The 19,285-nt window shown below is 42.5% G+C and overlaps 1 protein-coding gene across 4 annotated transcripts in view; it reads left to right on the plus strand.

Annotated features, from left to right (window-relative positions):
- RIN2 (Ras and Rab interactor 2) overlaps positions 1 to 19,285 on the plus strand; it is a 57,352-nt gene that overhangs the window by 1,842 nt on the left and 36,225 nt on the right. Inside the window, exon 1 of one of the 4 annotated variants that reach the window (XM_031603348.2) lies at positions 18,977 to 19,280. The exons of the other annotated variants lie outside the window; for them this stretch is intronic. The gene's annotated coding sequence lies outside the window, so the exon portion shown is untranslated. Of the gene's footprint in view, positions 1 to 18,976; positions 19,281 to 19,285 lie in introns of those variants that run through there. 4 annotated transcript variants of the gene reach the window in all.

The raw sequence follows: 19,285 nt of genomic DNA on the forward strand, positions 1-19,285 counted from the left end.
ATGTGGTCCAGGTGGTTTATGAGCAGTTCCAGTTCCTTTGCCAGTACTGTGTCCTGTCAGCAGTGTGAGACTTCAGCAGGTTGCTGCAGTGTTCCTTGCACTCCCACCAATTTAGTGTTCCTCAGCCTGACTGAGGTCCCACTGCGATGTGTGGCCATCACCTCCAGTAACCTCTGGTACAGTATCCTGTTTCCTGGTTCTCTGAAGCACGTAGCTTACCATCAGCTGTGTGAAGACTTTGGTATGGAGCTAACAGGACAATGGGAAGTTGGCTGTGGTTGTTCCAAAGTACATCTGTATGAAAGACGGTGTATTTTTTTTTTCCACTTCAGGGGATTTGGAGCAGAGGATGAAAGGGGCTGAGCAGCAGAGATCTCTCCTTCTAGATGTAGTGACTACTCTAGCAGGCTGAGGTGTGGTGGTATATAGCAGAAAACTGGTGCTGTGGTCGTGTGCGTTGCAGGCGCCATGGGTAAACAGTATTTGTCCATGGACCTAAATACTTGGCATACCATGCAGCTCTTGAAAATAAGAGATTTATGGTAACTCTAATCTGTAGTAAGAAATGTTTCAAAATACGTGCTTCACAGAAATAGAACCCTCTCACATTCTTTAGTAAAGAGTTGCACAGCAGGAATGTTAAGCGGAGTCAAATGTTGCCAATTAAACTGTTTTGTTCAAGCCATCATTTATTTGGTGGCATATATTGGAAGAAAGGATGGTAATGTAACTGAATACGTGGTGCTCTGTTAAATTAAGTCAATTAAGGCAATGAAATACAGAGATCATGTGGTAGCAATTGGATGAGCATAGGGCTCTTGTTTCCAGCATGTCTTAGTATGGAACAGAGCAGATAAGTACTTTCTGACATGCAAAGTGCTGCAGTGAGAAGCAATGCAGTGCCATTATCTCTTACTTTTGAAGCAGTGTAGTTCCTTACAGAGAAATTAACAAGAGCTGGAAGGGCTTCTATGTCCACTTAGCATTCATGGTACTTGTGACCTATAATAGGACTATTTCTTGTTGTTAGTTTTATCTGATGTTTTACCACCTGTAGTTACCCAATCCTAAATCGCGTGATGGTTCAGCCTGCCATAGTTATTTGGGAATCTGAGTGTTTGCAGTTTGAGCAGGACAGGGAGGAAGGGTTGGCAGGAACATGGAATTTTCTCTGTGTCTGGGCTGCCATGAGCTCTAGCACGGTTTGTTTGTGAAACGGCGGCTGCTACTGCTTCACATTCTTGGCTGATGAATCTGGAGTGCTTATGTGGTCTGGTTCTGCTCTTATTCTGGGCTCCACGTGATATCATGGCCTGTTTTAATTTGACTTCAAGGCCCTCTGGTAGATAGACCAATACAAACAGTCTTCCCACTGCCTTCCTGTTCCCTAATGTTGCAGCTGAAATAAAGGACCTACCAGGCATCTCACTGAGCCCGTGCAGTTTCTGCACTGGATTTCTTGCCCTTACCAGCACCTCCTTTGGTTAGAAAGACAGATGTTAGTGCAGTGCAGAAGCACAAGTCTTCTTCTTAAACTGCTGCACTGTTTAACCTAGTCACAGCAGCCTTGTGAAACACACGTTTAAAATGCTTGCTTCAGGTGGTGCACGTGGTGTCCATGGAGCAAACCCAAAGGAACTGCATTTTCTCCCATTCTTGGTTTTCTAAGACAGCCTTGTAAAAGAAAGTTCTTGGGAGATCTCTTCCCCATGACCTGTGTCTAAGGAATAAAAGCCCTGCTTTGCATGTAAGCACATGTTGTCTTCCTGAGCTCTGGAAAGTCTGAAATCGCTGAATCACCTGGTAAATACTTAAATACCAAGGAACCATTGGTGTAGCAGCAGATTGCTGCTGCTCTGTTGCACCCAGTGGGGCCCTGTTCATTGACACGAGGTGAGCTGTTTATTACCATCCCTCACTGGTTTCATGCTTACCAGCTTAGAGGCAGAAACAACTACATTTTGAGGGGCTTCTCTCAAAAGAAAGCTGCTCTTGCTCCTATTCCACTACTCTGGAATATGAATACCTCCTGGCCAGATGCCCAGTACTCTGAACATGCTCTCACAAGTGACTTGGAAAAAAGAAAAAAAAAAACCAAAACCACCAACAAACATTTTGGACATTTAAGTGGTTCCCTTCTCTGGTTTTGCTCCCAAATGATGAGTTTGACTTCTGCTTTCTACTTGCTGAATACAGATCCATACTTACCCATAATTATCTCTGTAGTTCTTTGTGACTTGAGTTATTTTCATCTTGGGGTTATGTTTCAACAAGGTCTTGCTAACTTGTCTTTTGTATATGGTTTGAATTACATACATTAACATTCCCTTTCTTGGGTGTAGATTTGTAGCCTTGTCTTCCTGTTACTCCTTCACTTGATATTTTAAGTGCTCGTTGACAACAGTGTTATCTTGACAAGAATAAATAGGTATCCTCGTGCCAACTGGGGCCCTGGCACGCTTAGTTGGGTAGCTTTCTGAGATGGTAATTCCTGAGGACAAGTTAGACGTTGGCAACTATGAGGTGGCAGTGTTTGATGGCAGTTGTTGTAATAAGCTGTCCTAGTGGTGGCTGGTTGGGGATTTTTTAAGCAAGGTTGCTTCACAGTTTTCACAGTAGTTGATGCAAGATGGAAAAGCGTAATTTGAGTGCGTCAGATAGCTGTGAAGGAGGAAGCCTGGGTCCATGCCCTCTGTTTGCTAAGGGCTCTGCCTGTTTGTTTGTGTGCTTGGGAACCTTCAGGCTGCTGCAGGTGACTCAGACTATCTGCCCTGTACTGTAGCATAAACCTTACCTTGTCTGTGGTTTTTACGGGAGTCTACAGGCAGCTGTTTAAAATAAGCGGTGGTTTCTTAGCAAGAAACTTGGTTCTTCATTTGAGTGCTGGTCACGTAGCAGTGTTCATCGCGGGCTTCTGGACCTACCACAGAAGTACAGAATGCAAACCTAAGGAAACGTCTGCATCTTAAGCAGAATTTTATGTCTAACTCTGGGTTGTCGAGCAGAGGCACCAGTTGATTTGGAAATGGAAGAGCTGTAGAAAGTAGTCTGCAAGTATCATCAGTCTTCTCAGCACCTTTTCAGCACAGAAGTGTTGATGTTGGGAGGCAATGTATGGGCTGTGACAGGAAAGCTCTTTTTTTTTCTTGTTTCCTTTTGTTAAACTTTGCACTTCCCAAGTGTGGATGGACGTTACGTTTCCTGCACAGTTCTGTTTATAAGGACGTTTCCTTCAGAGCAGGGACAGACTGGTTACAAGTGCTTCCTCTGTGTCAGGGCTGTATGTGCCTCGCGAGCCTGTCGGAATAGGAAGATATCCTTTATTTCAGTAGCAGAATCTCATTTGGAGCATTTTGCTGGTGCACGCAAAGAATAATGAATTTAGGGAAGGTAGAGCATTGGCTCAGCTTCTGCTCAGTTAACTTTCCATTTAGCCAGCTGGGCACGCTCTACAATTTTAGCTATGAATGGTCCATCAGTTTTTCTCCATTCATACTTTTCCTAATTGATGCCCTTCTTTAAATGAGCTCTAATGCAGCATAGAACAACAGATTGCTTTTCACCCTTAACGCTGCATTAAGAGTTTAAGCAGATAAAGGAAAAAGAAACCACTAAGTCTTCCGGGTTGTATCCATTGTCCCTGACTTCTGTAAAGCCTTATTTGTTCTGAGTTGCAGTGATACCATTAGTGACTGGGGTATGCTCTTAAAAAGCAGCTGTGAGTTTGGCAGTCCCAAATCCTGTTTATGGTCATCTTGTTTGCTAGGAGTTCTCCCGAAATCCTATTTACAGTTAATAGGAATTGGATTTTTCTGCCTTTAGCTGTGGCCTCTAAACTGTTAGATAAACATTTAGCAAAAGAATGGTGTGCTTTGGTACTGCAGCAGAAATGTTGACTATTTACTACTTAGAATAGTGTAACTTTAATAGAAGTGTCTTAACTGGGGCATTCAAACTTGAAAACTTCCAACAGTATCCATGTTTGTGTTTAATGAGGGTTATATACATCCCTCTGCTGGACCAGGATTTTCGGTCTGAGGAGAGCTCTTCCAAGCTGTTTTCTGTCTTGACATGGCATCACAAGCTGTTTTCCTGGAGGCTGTCGTTTAGGAAAGGGGTAAGTAGTCCTCCAGTCAAGTGGTTTCTGAGTTCAGGACAGGCTTTGGTTGGGGCTGGGGAGAGAACTCGGTGGGAGTACAGCCAGAGAACAAACCATGCAGACCTTTTAACTTCATGTCATTTAAACATTTTATTTCTAGGTATAGGATGGTCTGCAGCTATTGGTCAGTAAGCTTGATTCCCAAGATCACCTGTGCTGGTTCCTGGGCTTTATTATCAGTGTGCTAATTGAACTCAGCAAAGGGTTTTTGAACAGGAATTGCATTTTTTAGTAGAGTATATGATGCTGTTCTGTTGGTTCTGCTCTGGTCATCTAGTGCATTATATTTCCACTGCACTGTCTGCATGTCTGTAGTGCTCCATAAGTTTTGGAAGCGTGATTACTACCAATCTCTTAAGCTTGAATTGAAAAGAGGTGTGTGTATGACTTTGTGCTTTGTGTCTTCTGTTTTTTTGTTTTGTTTTGTTTTTACTGAACTTTAAGCTGATAAGCAGGTATAATGAACTTAATTGCAGAAAGAAGCTTCCTGGGATACTGGTACATCACACATCATTTCCTACCAGTATTTTTCACGAGAGTTCTGTTAAGAAGAGAAAAGGGACATGTGTGCAGGGATCAGTAATACACTTGACTAGGTGCTGTTGTCTGCTGTCTGCAATAGACAACTGGTTATCAGCTGAAAGCTTTGTATGAAGTATCATAGAATCATAGAATGGCCTGGGTTGAAAAGGCCCACAATGCTCATCCAGTTCCAACCCCTGCTATGTGCAGGTCACCAACCAGCAGACCAGGCTGCCCAGAGCCACATCCAGCCTGGCCTTGAATGCCTGCAGGGCATCCACAGCCTCCTTGGGCAACCTGTTCCAGTGCATCACCACCCTCTGTGTGAAAAACTTCCTCCTGATATCTAACCTAAACCTCTCCTGTCTCTGAAACCATTCCCCTTTGTCCTATCACTATCCACACCCACAAACAGCCATTCTCCCTCCTGTTTATATGCTCCCTTCAAGTATTGGAAGGCCACAATGAGGTCTCCCCAGAGCCTTCTCTTCTCCAAGTATGTCAGCTTTTAGTTGGAGGCAATATGGTTATTTGCTTGGCTCCTTAAACTTATTACTGGGCCAGCTTCTCTTCCTTGCTCTTCAAACAGTCATTAAACCCCAGCAAGACCTTAAACCTTCCTCTGTTGGCTTTGGATTAAGGGTTACCCTTAACTACCCCTAAAATATCTGTACTGGAGTCACTTTGGCATGCTAAGAGTCTATGGGTCTGCGTTGTGAATGTGTGGGCTAATTCCAATTGCACATAAATGATGATTTTCATGAATTTAGTTTCTGAAATGCTCAACCTCCCAGGGCTACAGATAAATGTCACGAGTTGTTGGAAACTGGCAAAGTTACAGTTTCTATGGGTAATCTCCAAGTTCTAGTCTTGGTGGGTCATGAAACAGCAAATTAAACTGCTCCAGATCTGGGCACTGTGTGGTGGTAGTGTAATTTGTTTGTGGGTGTGAAATGTGTGTGCAAGGATAGGTGTGCTTCCTTGGGAATTCACGTGTTTAAGGAGGCTGGGGGGGAGAGAAGCCTTTCTTGTGGCAAGCTGCTAAGAAGCATGGCAGCTGTTTGAAGCTGCTCGTGGGCTTGGAATGCGTTTCTGATCAAGAGATTAACAAGGAAAAGTTGCCAAAAGTTCACTGAACGTGCAGGGTTCCAACAAATAGCTGTTGCTGCTAGGCTCTGCAGCACTGGTAGCACATGGATGTCTGGTGCTTTGAGGAGAAGCAATGGTGGAATGGAAAAGCTTAGGCTGACAGCACGGGTAAGCTTGGCAAAGCACAGAGGAAGAAATAAAATCAAAGAGTCCAAAGTGATTTGCCCATGAGTGTGGTAATGGACTTAAGGCTGGGTTACAGTCTGGATCTTCTTGCACTATGCATTGCTGAACAGTAGATTCCCCAGAAGATGGGCTACTGCAGTGATATTCTGTAGAATAGAACTTCTAGCTGAAAGGAAAAAGGGGTGAGGGGAGGTGATTCTCACCCTTTGAGCTAAGAGTAAATGAGAGAACTGTGAGGTGAACACGCTCAGGCCAGCAGCTGGCAACAGCTGCTCTGTTATGCTTCAGGCTGCAAAGGAAAGTAAAAGAGCTTTGTTCCTGCTTGAACCCTAGATAGGGGCATTAGGAAGCCCAGCTGAATGCAGCCACCCCTCTGGGCTGGTGATGAAGAGGATGGGGAGAGTGAACCAGCACCAGGCTTAGGCATTTCTGATCTTGAGGTGTGTGTTTATCACCAAATGGATGTTTTGGCCTTGGCCAGGTCTTTCTGTGAAGCTCCAGTCGTCCTGTATGCAGGCCTTGGGGAAAGTAATGGCATGTGCTTGATTCCTGTCTTTAGAGGGAGGATGATAACCAGTTTTGTGCTGAACATGGTGCAGTTTCCTTCTGTAGTAAGAACCTTGCAAGTAAGAGAAATTGCAGAACTTGATGGGAGCAGTGATCTTGTATGCTGCAGCTGTAGAAGACAGATAGTGAGAAGAAGGATGTTCACTTTCTCCTTGGTTAGCATTTTGGTGCTGTGGTTTTGGAAGGAATGCAGAATGGGGAAGAAATAATAGGTTTCAGGGTTAGACAGCTCGGCTGCACCAGGTCAAGTTACTCTGGAGATGCACAACTCCCCAGAAGTGTGGGTTTGTGTCTGTGGAGAGAATGCGTGATAGATGAGGTACAGAGGAATTGAGTGAAATGAACTTGATGATTGTTTTAAGAGCAGTTAGTAGGCTTTATTGATAAAGATTCATTTTTTTTTCACTGTGCAGAACTGATGCAAAGAAGCTGTGCAAAAGTAACTGGCACCAGATGGAGAAGCAATAAAATAATGCCATGCTAACTGGTACATAACCTCAGGAACTATTTTTACCCATTAGCAGTCTTCTTACTGTCTCCAGAAAGAGAATTACTATTTATTTCCGTTAACTATCTTACTCAAATTATTTGTGTTTGTTAGAAAAAGGCAAGTAAACATATTCCTGTATACTTAACCTCAGCTTTTTATGCACAGCAATTATGGATGTTTGTTGCTAGCAGTCACTGGAATCTTCTGGTACGAGTGTCAGTAGGGATTAAACCTAGAAGATGCTTTGTCATGCTTCATTTTCTGGGTTTGATTGCATTAGATCCAGGTTAGAAATACAAAAATGTGATGATAACAAATGCTTTGCCAAGCCATACATGTAACGCAAACCCCAAACTTGTGGGGTCACCGTGGTGTTTTAGTTTAGAGCAGTCTCTCGTTCGTACTTTAACCTCATTTCACTGAATGAGGCTTATTTTCTTCTAAAGCACTTATTTCGAAACTCTTTGTCCCAGGGGAGAGAAGAGAGAAAACAAAATGTTTACTCAAGCAAGTGAAGAGTGGAAAATTAAACACCCACACTTCCCTCTTTAGGAGTTCCCCTAGCAGTTCCTGTGAACTTGAATCCAGCAGGGAGAGAGCAACTGAGGTAATCGAGTAGGTCTCAGTGTGGGTGCTGATGTTGCTGGAGAAGCAAAGCAAAGCAAAATAGAGAAGGTAAAGCTGCTTATCCCAAAATCTAGAGAGAAGACGTGCCTTTATTCTTCCTTGTCTAGATGAAGGCAGCGTGGGAGAGGCTTGACATCTCTCTCTGCTGTAAGAGACAGTGGGTGGCTGCTGCACTGATTCCTTGCTCTTTATACAGGGGAGTGAATGTCCCAGTGTTTTGAGGGACTCGAGGGAAGCAGCTAGGTGAGCTGTTGGGGTTGTCCTCTTGGACCACCCTCTTCAATACAGGTGTGTTGCTGGAAGAAGAGGGAAGGCTGCTCAGATTTCTGGGAAATGTAGGATTTTGATGATGTCTTGTGTAATACGTCTTTCTTTCTGGGAACCTTATGCAGATATTAGGAAGAAAGGAGTAGCAAAGACTGCAAAAAAAAAAAAAAAGTGAAGAGAACTGTGTTGGTGAGTGGAAAACTTAGAGATGCAGGGAAGAAAGCTGCCAGAGGGATAGAATTCACCCCTGGGAGTTCAGCTGCAGTAGAGGGTGAGTTGGGTGTTGGGGCTGGGGTAGGAGATGCTGAGGCTGGTCAGGACAGGCAGTTTGGAAGTGAGAGCCACTGATGGATGAAGGGAAGAGAGCCAGGAACCAGCAGTAATCATGGCACTGTTGATGAATTGCAAGTCAGAAGTGGCAGGGGAAGAAGCACTGAGATGAAGGAAGTGCCCACGGTGCTTATCAGAGGAAAAACATGCAGGGAGAGGTTAGGTGAAGCAATTGTTCTCTGAAGGAGGATCACGAGGAGCAACATGAGGGCAGGAAGGATAACCTATGGTTACGTGACTTGGAAGTTGTGCAGACTGAAAGCCAAGCCAGGAAACTTGTTGAGGCAAACATTGTCAGTCTCACTGTGTAGATGCAAAGAAAGGAAGAGAAGTGAAGTTAGCAGACAGATATTTCAACAGGCTTCAGCTTTGAGTTTCCAGGGTTTCCTATGTGATAACCTTTTTGTTTTCAATCTGATTCATTTTACTGTGAAGAAGCTGGACAAGAGGAAACAATAAAGCATATCAGAATAGAATGTCGTGTTTGGTTTCTCTTGCATTGTATTGGTAAGAGCATATTTAGAAACTAAAGAGTAGATTCTGAATACTGAGTATCTGAAACTCCCTTGTCTGACAAGAAGAAAAATCTCCCAAGTGACTTCCTTAGCCCAATTTCCCATGTAAGATGTAGTTCAGTAATATGGGGAAAATAAATTTCAGAGCATAAGTTGTGAGATCGCTCTGCTGGAGGGCTTATCCTGTTTGCAGTGTTGGCATGCTTGTACAACAGTGAACTGATTCATAGACATGGTTCACTTTGTACAGAGCTGGAAAAAAACCAAAGCAAACTAAGCGTTCCAAGCTTGGCAGTAACTTTCTCTCTCCACAATACAGGTCAGCAGCACTGGTTCTTAACAGCATCAAAGGTGAGAAGTCTCTGGGGGGGAAACCCTGTTCATCACTGGGTTTATTCCTAAAGCCAGGACAACCATTGATACAAACCTTCAACACATCAACATTCATTGCCAGTGGCAGATCCTAACTAGGTTTGGTCACTGAAAACTCAGGCATAGGCAGAAATATTTTGCTATCTGCCATGTTTACACGGGGAGGGCTTTGAACAGGGAACAGTGAATTTTGTTTAATGAAGTAAAAGATTTTGTAGTTTTCTTTGTGCTAGGTAAAATCAAAACATCAGCACTATTCTAACGTTTTTTCTTCTATGAAAACATTTTAATTCCTCGATAAATACATTGTCTCCTTAGTTCTCAACTTAGTAGTTTGTGCATGCTCTGGTTCTACTAGAAGAACTGGTAACAGCAGTCCACAGTGTTCTGCAAAGGTCAGTAAAGAGTGCCAATGAAGACAGTAATGTCTGTGGTGTGCAGGTGTAGTGGAACAGTGATGTGCAATTGTTCTTCAACCAAAAAGAAATCCAGAACAGCATAGCTCAAGTCCTCTCAAGTCAGTTGTTTTGGTTGACCTGGCTCAATTCAGTATTGCTGGAATGGTGAAAATTGGTACTTTTAAGATCCAGGGATTTCTGCACATTTGCACTAGCTGACCAACTTAGCCTACTTTTTTTCAGTGGGGAAAAAGGTGTTATGCTCTTTCATTTCTTTTGAAGTTAGATATTGATATGTGAATATCTCACGCTTCTGTATATGTTTTCCAGGAGTGGATAGCTGAGTAGGTATAGTTTTTTCAGCAGTGTTGTCTCAATAGACAGTAGACATCCAAACTTTTCTTGACCTTGCTGATGTGTAGCTCCAAAAGTACAACAGGTTTTTTTTGTGTTCAGAGTTTAGTCTTCTACACGCAGAGATGTTACCCTTAGATGTTCATCATTTGTTGATAAATGCAAAGCTAAAAAACTTGCTTACTGATCATTTAAGCTGATAGAGTACTTTCTGATTTCATGCTTTCTAATATAAATGTAATAATTTCTGTGTGATGGGAAGTAAGAATAGGTTGGAGAAGGAAGGCACGTGAACCTTAAGAAATGTAAACACTTTTTCTCTGCCTATTTATTCTTCTTTGACTTGTTTGTTTCAAAATAAAATAAAATCATTCCTCTTAAAAGAAAAAAAAAAAGCCACCAAACCCAATGAGGACAACAGCTACTCAAAAAAAAAAAAAAAAAAAAAAAGGTGTGGAGCAACTTGGAACGTGATTCTTTGTAATTGATGTAATTATTTCTTATGTGTTAAAGGGTGTGGTGAAAGGGAGGTACACACCTTTATGAAGTCTTGTAGGTAGGGAAAGAAGTTGAAGTGGCCTCCAGAGGTCAGGTCAGGGTGACAACCTTGAAGCAAGGAAGGCTGTCACTCTGTGTTGATGCAACTTCTTGTAGTGTTGAGGTAGCTGACCTTGCTGACTAATACGTAGCTGTGCAAGGACCCTTGTGCCTAGCACTGGTTGTAGTGTCCTGAGGGTGGTTGTCTTGGGATGTGTGATTGTGCAGCTCCTTGATGTGCTGGCGTGGTTCTTGACATCCAAACTCAAGCTGTATGACCCGTGCAGAAGATGAATGTAAGGTCAACACCAGATTAAGGTAGTGCTGCTTGTTCTCCAGCCAGGCGTCTTAGCATTTCGTGCTGTGCTGGAGTTGAGGGGCTCAGCAGAATATGCTTTGGGCATTTGTATTCAGCAGTCTCAAGGTGAACAGTACAAGCTTTTAGGTAGACTTTGGAATAACAGATATGCTCAATGATGGATGGGTTTCTTGTTGATTCTTCTTGTTTACTGTTAAGTGAGCTCTGTACTCAACCTCATTCCGATGCTTGTGGACACTGAGGGAAATTTTTTGACTGATTCTCCTAAAATACTGTAGAGAGTGGTTTACTGGCTGTGGTGGTGATGGGTTGATGGTTGGACTAGATGATCTTAGTGGTCTTTTCTGACTTTAATGGTTCTGTGATTGTATGTAGCTTCTTAGGCATTAGGTAGCACTCAAACAACAGTTTGCTTCTTTGAACTACAGAGATAAGCAATGAAAAATCTTTGCAAGCCATTTCCAAATTAAAAAAACTATTGCAATTGCAAAATAATTATTTTCTTACAAAAAAAAAAAAAAAAGAAGCAGATCACTGATGCAAGTGCAGTCATAAAGAGCTATTACATTATGATTGAAAGAAACCACATCTTGCTGCTTTTCATTGGAGCACACACTGTTTGAAGTGTGACTTGTGCATTTGACAGTATGGAGAAGTTGTGCTTCTGTTGTCAGACTCTTACCTGAGTCTGACCTGAGTGTAGGACTGACCCATCTGGCAAATAAAAAGCGTCTTCTGATGGCTGTAACCTTTTCTTCCTTCCTAACTGCAGCTCAATGTTAAACATTTCTATGTAGGTTGCTCTGAAAATAACACCTCCTACTTATTTCCATGAAAATGACAACAGATACAAAGAGCACATAATATTAATTGATAGAGCAAATTCTCAGTTTGAAAACACCACTAACTATGCTTTCTCGCCAACCATAAATAAGAGCCTGCCTGTCATGCTTCTAAATATATATGTATGTATATATATATATATTTATATATGTAAGTGTGCCAGTAGAGGCGACCTATTGTCATCGCTGCTGAAACACACCACCCACCTCCTCCTCATTGTGCACACATCCACTGTTTGCTTTCCATAAGCATTCAGCAAGTGTTGATGAATGCCAGTGGTGCTGTTTTTTCCACATAGAGGAATTCAGTGACACACCTTTGCCTCATATGCATTTCCATGTCAGTCATTATTTTGTCAGGCTGTCATCTGTCACATGGCAACAACATATAGGTTGTTGGTGGCAAGGTTCAGCTTCTACTGTCATACCACCAACATAATAAAATAGGAGGCTTTTGGAGCAGCCTTTGTCTACAGGGTTGAAAACATTCCTGAATGTTTTTGTTTTTAGTATTTCCTGTTTCTGGCAGGAATAACATGGAAATTACTGAGATACTGCAAGAAATTCTAGTTTTCTAAGATAGGCCAGGGAATTTGGGATGATTGTGAGCCTTCTGAAAGGTTTTCCAAATGTAAGCCAGTCTTTAAATGTATTTCTCTGCCATGTCTACAAGCAAAACGAGACACAAATGTATCAACATACAATCATTCTTTTGTACGAGGTATGGTAGTATCCTTCACTGTTAAGTGTCATGCCAAAGGAAATGACTTTGGTTTTTATTCCTTTTCAGTAATGTGGAAAGTATGCCATGGGAGCAAGCAGGAAGAGGTTGTCTGCTGGAAGAGAGGAGGGTGAGGAAACTGTTTGGAGGGGAAGCAAAGAGACAGCACTACCAACAAACACAGTCCTCTTGATAGTGTGCCATGTTCAGCTGAGCTGAAGGGTTGGCTTTGCTGAGGGATTTGGTGTTTGCCCAACTGTGGCTCCTATTGGAAAGAGTGATACAGTGTCTGTTTCAGTGGGAGCTGTCAGATCAAAGCAGGAGTGCTTTTCCAATGGAGTTTTCAGGTGCTCTCCTTTGTGCATTTGCCTTCAGAGTAGATAAGTGGGCAGACAGCTGTGAGACTATAGATAGATAGTGGATCTATCCAAAATCTAGTGGGACATAAACCCTCTCCTGAAAGTGTTGTGCTGAAACAAGTTCAAAGTTATTCCTCTTTATCCTGTAGTATCTTAAAAGGCTGCCAATGAGCAGGACCTGGAATCAAAGGGAAAAAATAATCCTGCAGGCAAAAAACTTGGTTGGGGCAGGAGTGATGACTAGCTGAAACCAGATGTAGAAAGATCAGTTTATAAATTTGGCAGTGGCTGTTTCCATTTTTGGTTAGAACAATTTAACAGGCCCTGATGCATGCACTGGCTGACAGCCCCTGCATATCCGAGTCGGTCCAAATAGGAATTCCTTAAGCAGTTGCTGATACTTACTGGCTCATAGCATAGTGAAACAGAGCCACAGTGAAGTCCGTGACTTGGCTGCTCTTCTGTAAATCTTGCTGTGTATGTAAACTATCTGAGTGCCTGTCCTGGTATGGAGCTTGAACAAAACAGAGCTAAAGGCAAGGCAGCCCTGCTGAGGAAGCTGCTTTTTATAATGCAATTGCCCTGTGCTGTTAATTGCTTGAGAGAAACAATTATTGCTGTTGGGATATACAGTGCTTTGTTCTACCCATACCAAGAATTTAAATTTAAGAATAAAAGTTTGTGATGTGGCAACTGTAGCAAACATAAAGTGATACGTCAGCAGTTGTGATGTGAATGAACCTTGTTTCACAGACTAAAATGTTTGCAGATCATTTAATTCTGCTTCGTTCCTACAACTACTTCACGTATTCTTTTTCTTTCTTCGATGGAAAAGTTGTAACTTCCTTAGGCCAAATCCATTAAGGTATACAACTTCAACCAAGATGGGGATATTCATTGGAGGTATTGCACGTTGAATTTTGCTAAGTGTGAGATGCAAGTCAGTGAAGCTGTAAGCATCGTCCACTGGTGATGGGAGTGTTGTGTACTTCTGCTTTCTCTTTGGTTTCTCACAGAGCATTGCTTCCTGGAAAGTAATGCAAAAGGTCACTCACAGCCCTTCTGCCTACATGTCTACTTTATGGCTGTTTACAAGGGTGGATAAGGGGGAATGGTTTTAAACTGAGACAGGGGAGGTTTAGGTTAGATATGAGGAGGAAGTTTTCCACCCAGAGGTTGGTGATGCACTGGAACAGGTTGCCCAAGGAGGCTGTGGATGCCCCATCCCTGCAGGCATCCAAGGCCAGGCTGGATGTGGCTCTGGGCAGCCTGGTCTGCTGGTTGGTGACCCTGCACATAGCAGGGGGTTGGAACTGGATGAGCATTGTGGGCCTTTTCAACCCAGGCCATTCTGTGATGCTGTGTTACATGTATGACGAAGGTCTATTTTTATGTTCATCACGGGCAGAAACAAAAGATTAATCAGGAAATATTTGTTATTTCTGTTTTTTTTTCTCCAAACCACTTTAATTAAAATGATGAAATGAAAAATGATGTTGCATGGATACTGACTTGTCATTTTCTCTCTATGTGCTGTTTGTTTCATACGAGCACAAATGAAAAGAAGAAATGACTGAAAACCCTTTCTGGAGCCAGAAGAATGATGGAAGTTAGAATCCTTTTTGCATAATCCCCTCACTTTTTTTGCTTGTGGATACAGCTGTGCTAACACAATGCAATGTTTGAGTTGAGAGGTCTGCAAAATCCTGGCACCAGCGATAGCTTTTAGACTGAGGCTCTTATTTGATAGATTTTCAAAGCAATACTGTGCTCGACATATCTGTGTGTCCTTGGAAGAAGGCTTTCAGTTAACTTCTCAAAGGAAATACTTTCAAGAGGAAAAGGTTGATTTTGCCAAGAGCCAGATAAGGTCAGAGTAATTAGACAAACCAGAGCTTTGTGGGTCGTAAATGAATGCAGCCCTCTCTGTGAGGAAGCACAAATGCACTAAGAGAACAGGAAAGCAAAATGCGTGAGCTTGCTATATTTAGTGGCCAACGGAGGTTCTGCAGATCTCTCTTAGCATATTCTCAGGCAAGGGTTGTGATTTAGAAATTCTTCCACATTTTATGGACAGATGGAAGAGTCACATATGTGTGTATGTGAATCTTTTAACTCAGCAAATGGCTTCACTGAAATTGTGACTGTCTTAATTCCTAACCTTTTCAATACTATATGTTTGTAAGTTGCTATTATAGTTTGATTGCTGTGGTAATTCACTGTAGGCTGTCACGTGCTTATGAAGTATTCCATACCTATCTTCCTGTTTCTAGTGTTTCTGTTGTGAGATAGTAGGTAGACTGATATTTCAGTCTCTGTCCTGCTAGTGGAAGTGGAAAACAACGACTGACAGCTATAAGGGAGTGTTGTTCTTCTCACACTATCAGACCAGTTTTCTGTGCCCAATGGTTGTATGCCTTTTACAAACAGAATGAGTGAGGGCAGCCAGTTTTCATTAGGAAAGTTTGTGTTTACAGCACAAAAATGTGTATCCTGTTGATGAATTTAGGAAGGATGTTTCAGAAACATCTCTTTGGTCTTCGGAGTTTGCTGTTGCTCACTTTGGTTGGAGCAGTTGGGTCGTAGCAGCCCACTTTTAAATGTTTCATTTGAGATTTTTGTGAACTAGGTGAGTGATGATACCTGTGTTGCTTCCTAGTGAAAAATTCATCAAGAAAGATGGGGAAAAAATAAAATAACAAGGATATGTAGCTGCTTAAATATGACTGGAACAACACTCATTCAAAATGGTGCCAATATAATAGTAAAAGTGTATTTATTATTTTTTTTTTAAGATATCTTGTTGATGAAAACTTACTTTTTAGGCACATAACAGGACATCAAAGTGAAATTTAAGAAAGTGTGTTCCCTTGCTTTTTTTTATTGTGAGTAAAATGACTTGGCCAAGTCTTCCAGGCTGTTGTAAGCTCCTGGACTCAAATGTATGAAGTGCCTACAAAGGATTGAGGAATCTGCTTTGATACCTCTCTGTTCTCTGATCCACCCACTTCTGATATGTACATAAAGCAGATATAAGCATGCACCTAATGGGATGAAGTTCTTCCAGTATTCATGTTGGATGTTTGTTGACATCGTAAGAGTGGTAGGTTAGGAGAAGGCAAAGGAAAGTCAATGGATGCTCTTTCAATTTGGGAATGGCACAGGAAGAGGATGACAGTGTTGGCATTACCAGAGCCTTCCCTCTGTCAGTGCTTGCAAATAGGGATTCTCCTCCTATGTGGGATCTAATTGGGTTGCCCCAGAGATCAAATGTTGTAGTTAAGAGTTGGTACAGTTGGGAAACTTAGGAAACTGATCTGGGGGAGCAGGTGGGAATGGCACTGAGGGACGTGGTTAGTGGGCATGGTGGTGATGGGTTGATGGTTGGACTAGATGGTCTTACTGGTCTTTTCCAACCCTTATGATTTTATGGCAGGCAGGGACTTGGAGTCCCCAGATTCCTTTTCTTTCTGGCTCTAGGGAGCAATACAGGCTGTCTCATCCTTGCTGTGACATCAGCTAAAGAAAATAGGATATGTTGTCTCGGAAAAGCAAGTTTAGGTTGAGAGAATTAAACCATGAGCGTTGTCTGGGCAGCAGAGTAGCTGAAGGAAAGAAAGGATCCTGAGTGTCAATCAAATGTAGGGAGGTTAAGTGCAACCATGGATAAAATACCAAATAAAATTGCATGTGAGGGAGCAAGGCAGGAGCTGTTTGGACAAGTCAGAAGACTCAACCACATTCAGGCACCCAAATGGTGCTCTGGCATTCCCGTGTAAGTGAAAAGCAGGAGGAGAAGACACAGAAAGATGAAAGACTCATACAGCCTGTGTGGGCATCAGCATTACCAGAGAGATGTTGTTTATAGCATTGTATTTCCGAGGAATTAGCCAAGCAGACAAGTCATTCCTTTCCCCTGCCCTGTCTCGTTGTTGGGACACGCGAGCTTTGTCCTGAATTAGCTGCAGGAAGCCAGTGCTCTGTGGTAGGGAGCTGGCAGGCCTCGGGGCCAGCACCTGCTGCCCTTGGGAGTGAGGAGCAGCAGGGCTTGCTCAGGGGGTGCAGCACCGACAGTAGAAACAAATGCAAAAAATGCTGCCTTCCCGACAGCTAGCCTAAAGGTCACGTAAATCATACTGTGATGTGGCTCCTGCGGCTTGATGACATTTTCAGATGGGTTTCTGAGTGCTCCCTGAGGCAGTGGCTAAGCAAATCTATTTAGATTCTGCCTCCACTTTTAAACCATAGGAAGAGAAGACACTTGTCTCAGGCACGTAGTGAAGCAGACGTGCTCTGCCGTGTTTCTCCTCCCAGCTTTCTCATCCCAGCAAGGAGATGTCTCTTCATAGTGCCTGAGCCCAATGAAGACAACTTCAGGGCAGTTATTGTGTCAGACTGATCTGGATCTGCAGAGATGCAAGAAGCAGAATGCTGTGTAGAGAAGCCTCCTGGCAAGAAGTCTGCTTTCCTGCAGTTGTTTTTGGATGCCCCTTCTGAGGTGGGAGAGGTTAGGGGGTTGGTTTCTTTGGTGCTTGTAAAAGTGCTGAAACTGTTGAGAGAATGGCTGTGGTTTTCTGATTAGTTGGGAGATTTAATATGATATTGTGTTATTCTTTGCACTTTCTCTTTTGTTTGCTGCAGTGGAAGAGAGCTCTGTCTTATGCCATCTGTGGGTTTAACCCAGTCTAACTTCTGGTTTGTGAAGCTATTCTCTGGCAAAATTGTTGTCATCGAGTTTAGGGCTTTGCATGTTTGCAGTTCTCCCCTTCTGTATATGAAGGACACAAGTCAACTTATCTGACTGTAGTGTCAATTTCAAGCATGGATTAATTCACCAGCCCTATAGAGACCTGAGATGAGAAAGGCCTCGAGCGTGGCTGAGGCTCACAGTTATGGCCATACCCATAACACTGCATAAGTAATATCAGTGGAAAAGCACACAGGCTCAAAACCTTTCATAAGCAAGATCAGCTGTCTTGAGTCTTTCTCTTTTCTGGCCTAGAGGTGTAGCGTTCTTTGAAGGGAGAATGTTGAGTTTGTATGCTTGCATTCTTCTGTGTGAGTGTGGAAACTTAAAAATCTTTGTTTTGAAATGAGAGGAATGCAGAAATCTCAGTGTGGTCTTATTTTTGTAATAGAACTACATGTAGACATTCTTGTGGTTAAACTTAAAAAAAAAAAAAAAAAAAAAACTTATGAAGGGGTAATTTCTTGCAAATGGGAGTTGACTAATAATTGAGAATAGATTTGCAAATACAACTATATGATGTTGCTCATAATGGATGACCAAATGGATGAGGCCAGGCTCTTCTTGGTGGTGTGTAGTGATAAGACAAGGAGTATTGGCCTAAAACTTGAACATGGGGAATTCCATACTAATTTGCAGAGGAACTTCTTTACAATAGGGGTGACAGAGCACAGGAACAAGCTGCCCGGAGTGGTGGTGGAGTCTCCTTCTATGGGGATATTCAGGAGCCATCTGGATGCCTACCTGTGTGACCTATTGTAGGGTATCTTCTTCAGCAGGGGTTTAGACTTGATGATCTCTTTTAAGTTGCTTCCTACCTGTGATTCTGTGATAGTATAGCTTGGTTGAAATCTGTACCCACTACCCTCTTCCATGTGAGGTTGATTTTGGCGTTGTCATTCAGTGAATAACTTCAGCATGGAAAGTGAGTAAGGATAAGAGCAGGATGTTTAAGTGCGATTATAAGCTCACTGTTGAAAGTTGTAGAAAGATTTCATAAACGTGCAACTTGTCTCCTATTTTATTGGTAAGCTTGTTTACGCATTACTGGTGTGAATTAGTTGTGATTTGAGAGAAACTCTCCAAACTGAGTGGAGGTTATCCAGATATTTCTGACTGTGTGCGTATGGTCTGGTTACACATTACAATATTCTTCAGGATATCAAACAGTTTATTCAGTTTAACTAATATTTACCTCCTTTTAGGAGGAAGTTTTTCACCCAGAAGGTGGTGAGACACAAACAGGTTGCCCAAGGAGGCTGTGGATGCCCCATCCCTGCAGGCATTCAAGGCCAGGCTGGATGTGGCTCTGGGCAGCCTGGTCTGCTGGTTGGTGACCCTGCACATAGAAGGGGGTTGAATCTAGATGAGCGTTGTGGTCCTTTTCAACCCAGGCCACTCTGTGATTCGTTTCATTCTATACTGGAAAAACAGCTTATTCCTAGCTGTACCTTCAGGTTCTGTTTTGGGCAGAGCTCTCAGAGGATATAATTCATTTTAATAACCTCAGGCAGGGTTTTGGGGGTGTTCTTTTAACTTACGATAATGTTTTTTCTCTCTGTTAGGTGATATTTTCTTCCTTTTCAGCCCTGCTAATACTTTAATACTTGAGAGTGGACTGTACTCACGTCTGTTATCTTGTTCTGTTTGTGCTTCAGGCTGAGGTCGAGCAAACAAACAAAGCAATCGTTATGTTTTAGCATTCTTCTTTAGTGAGCACATTACAGTCTATTCAGAACTACAGGATCAGCTGTGAAGAGAGGAAAGAAACATGAAGCTTCAAACAGCTCTTTTTGAAGCAATCCGTGGAACTATAAGAGACAAAAAGGATATATAGGGGCCCTGGCACTGTTATTGACAGAAAGGGTTTTGGCAGAAGGTTTG

This window comes from Phasianus colchicus, chromosome 2, assembly GCF_987193195.1.
Source record: "Phasianus colchicus chromosome 2, bPhaCol1.hap1.1, whole genome shotgun sequence".
NCBI lineage: Eukaryota > Metazoa > Chordata > Aves > Galliformes > Phasianidae > Phasianus > Phasianus colchicus.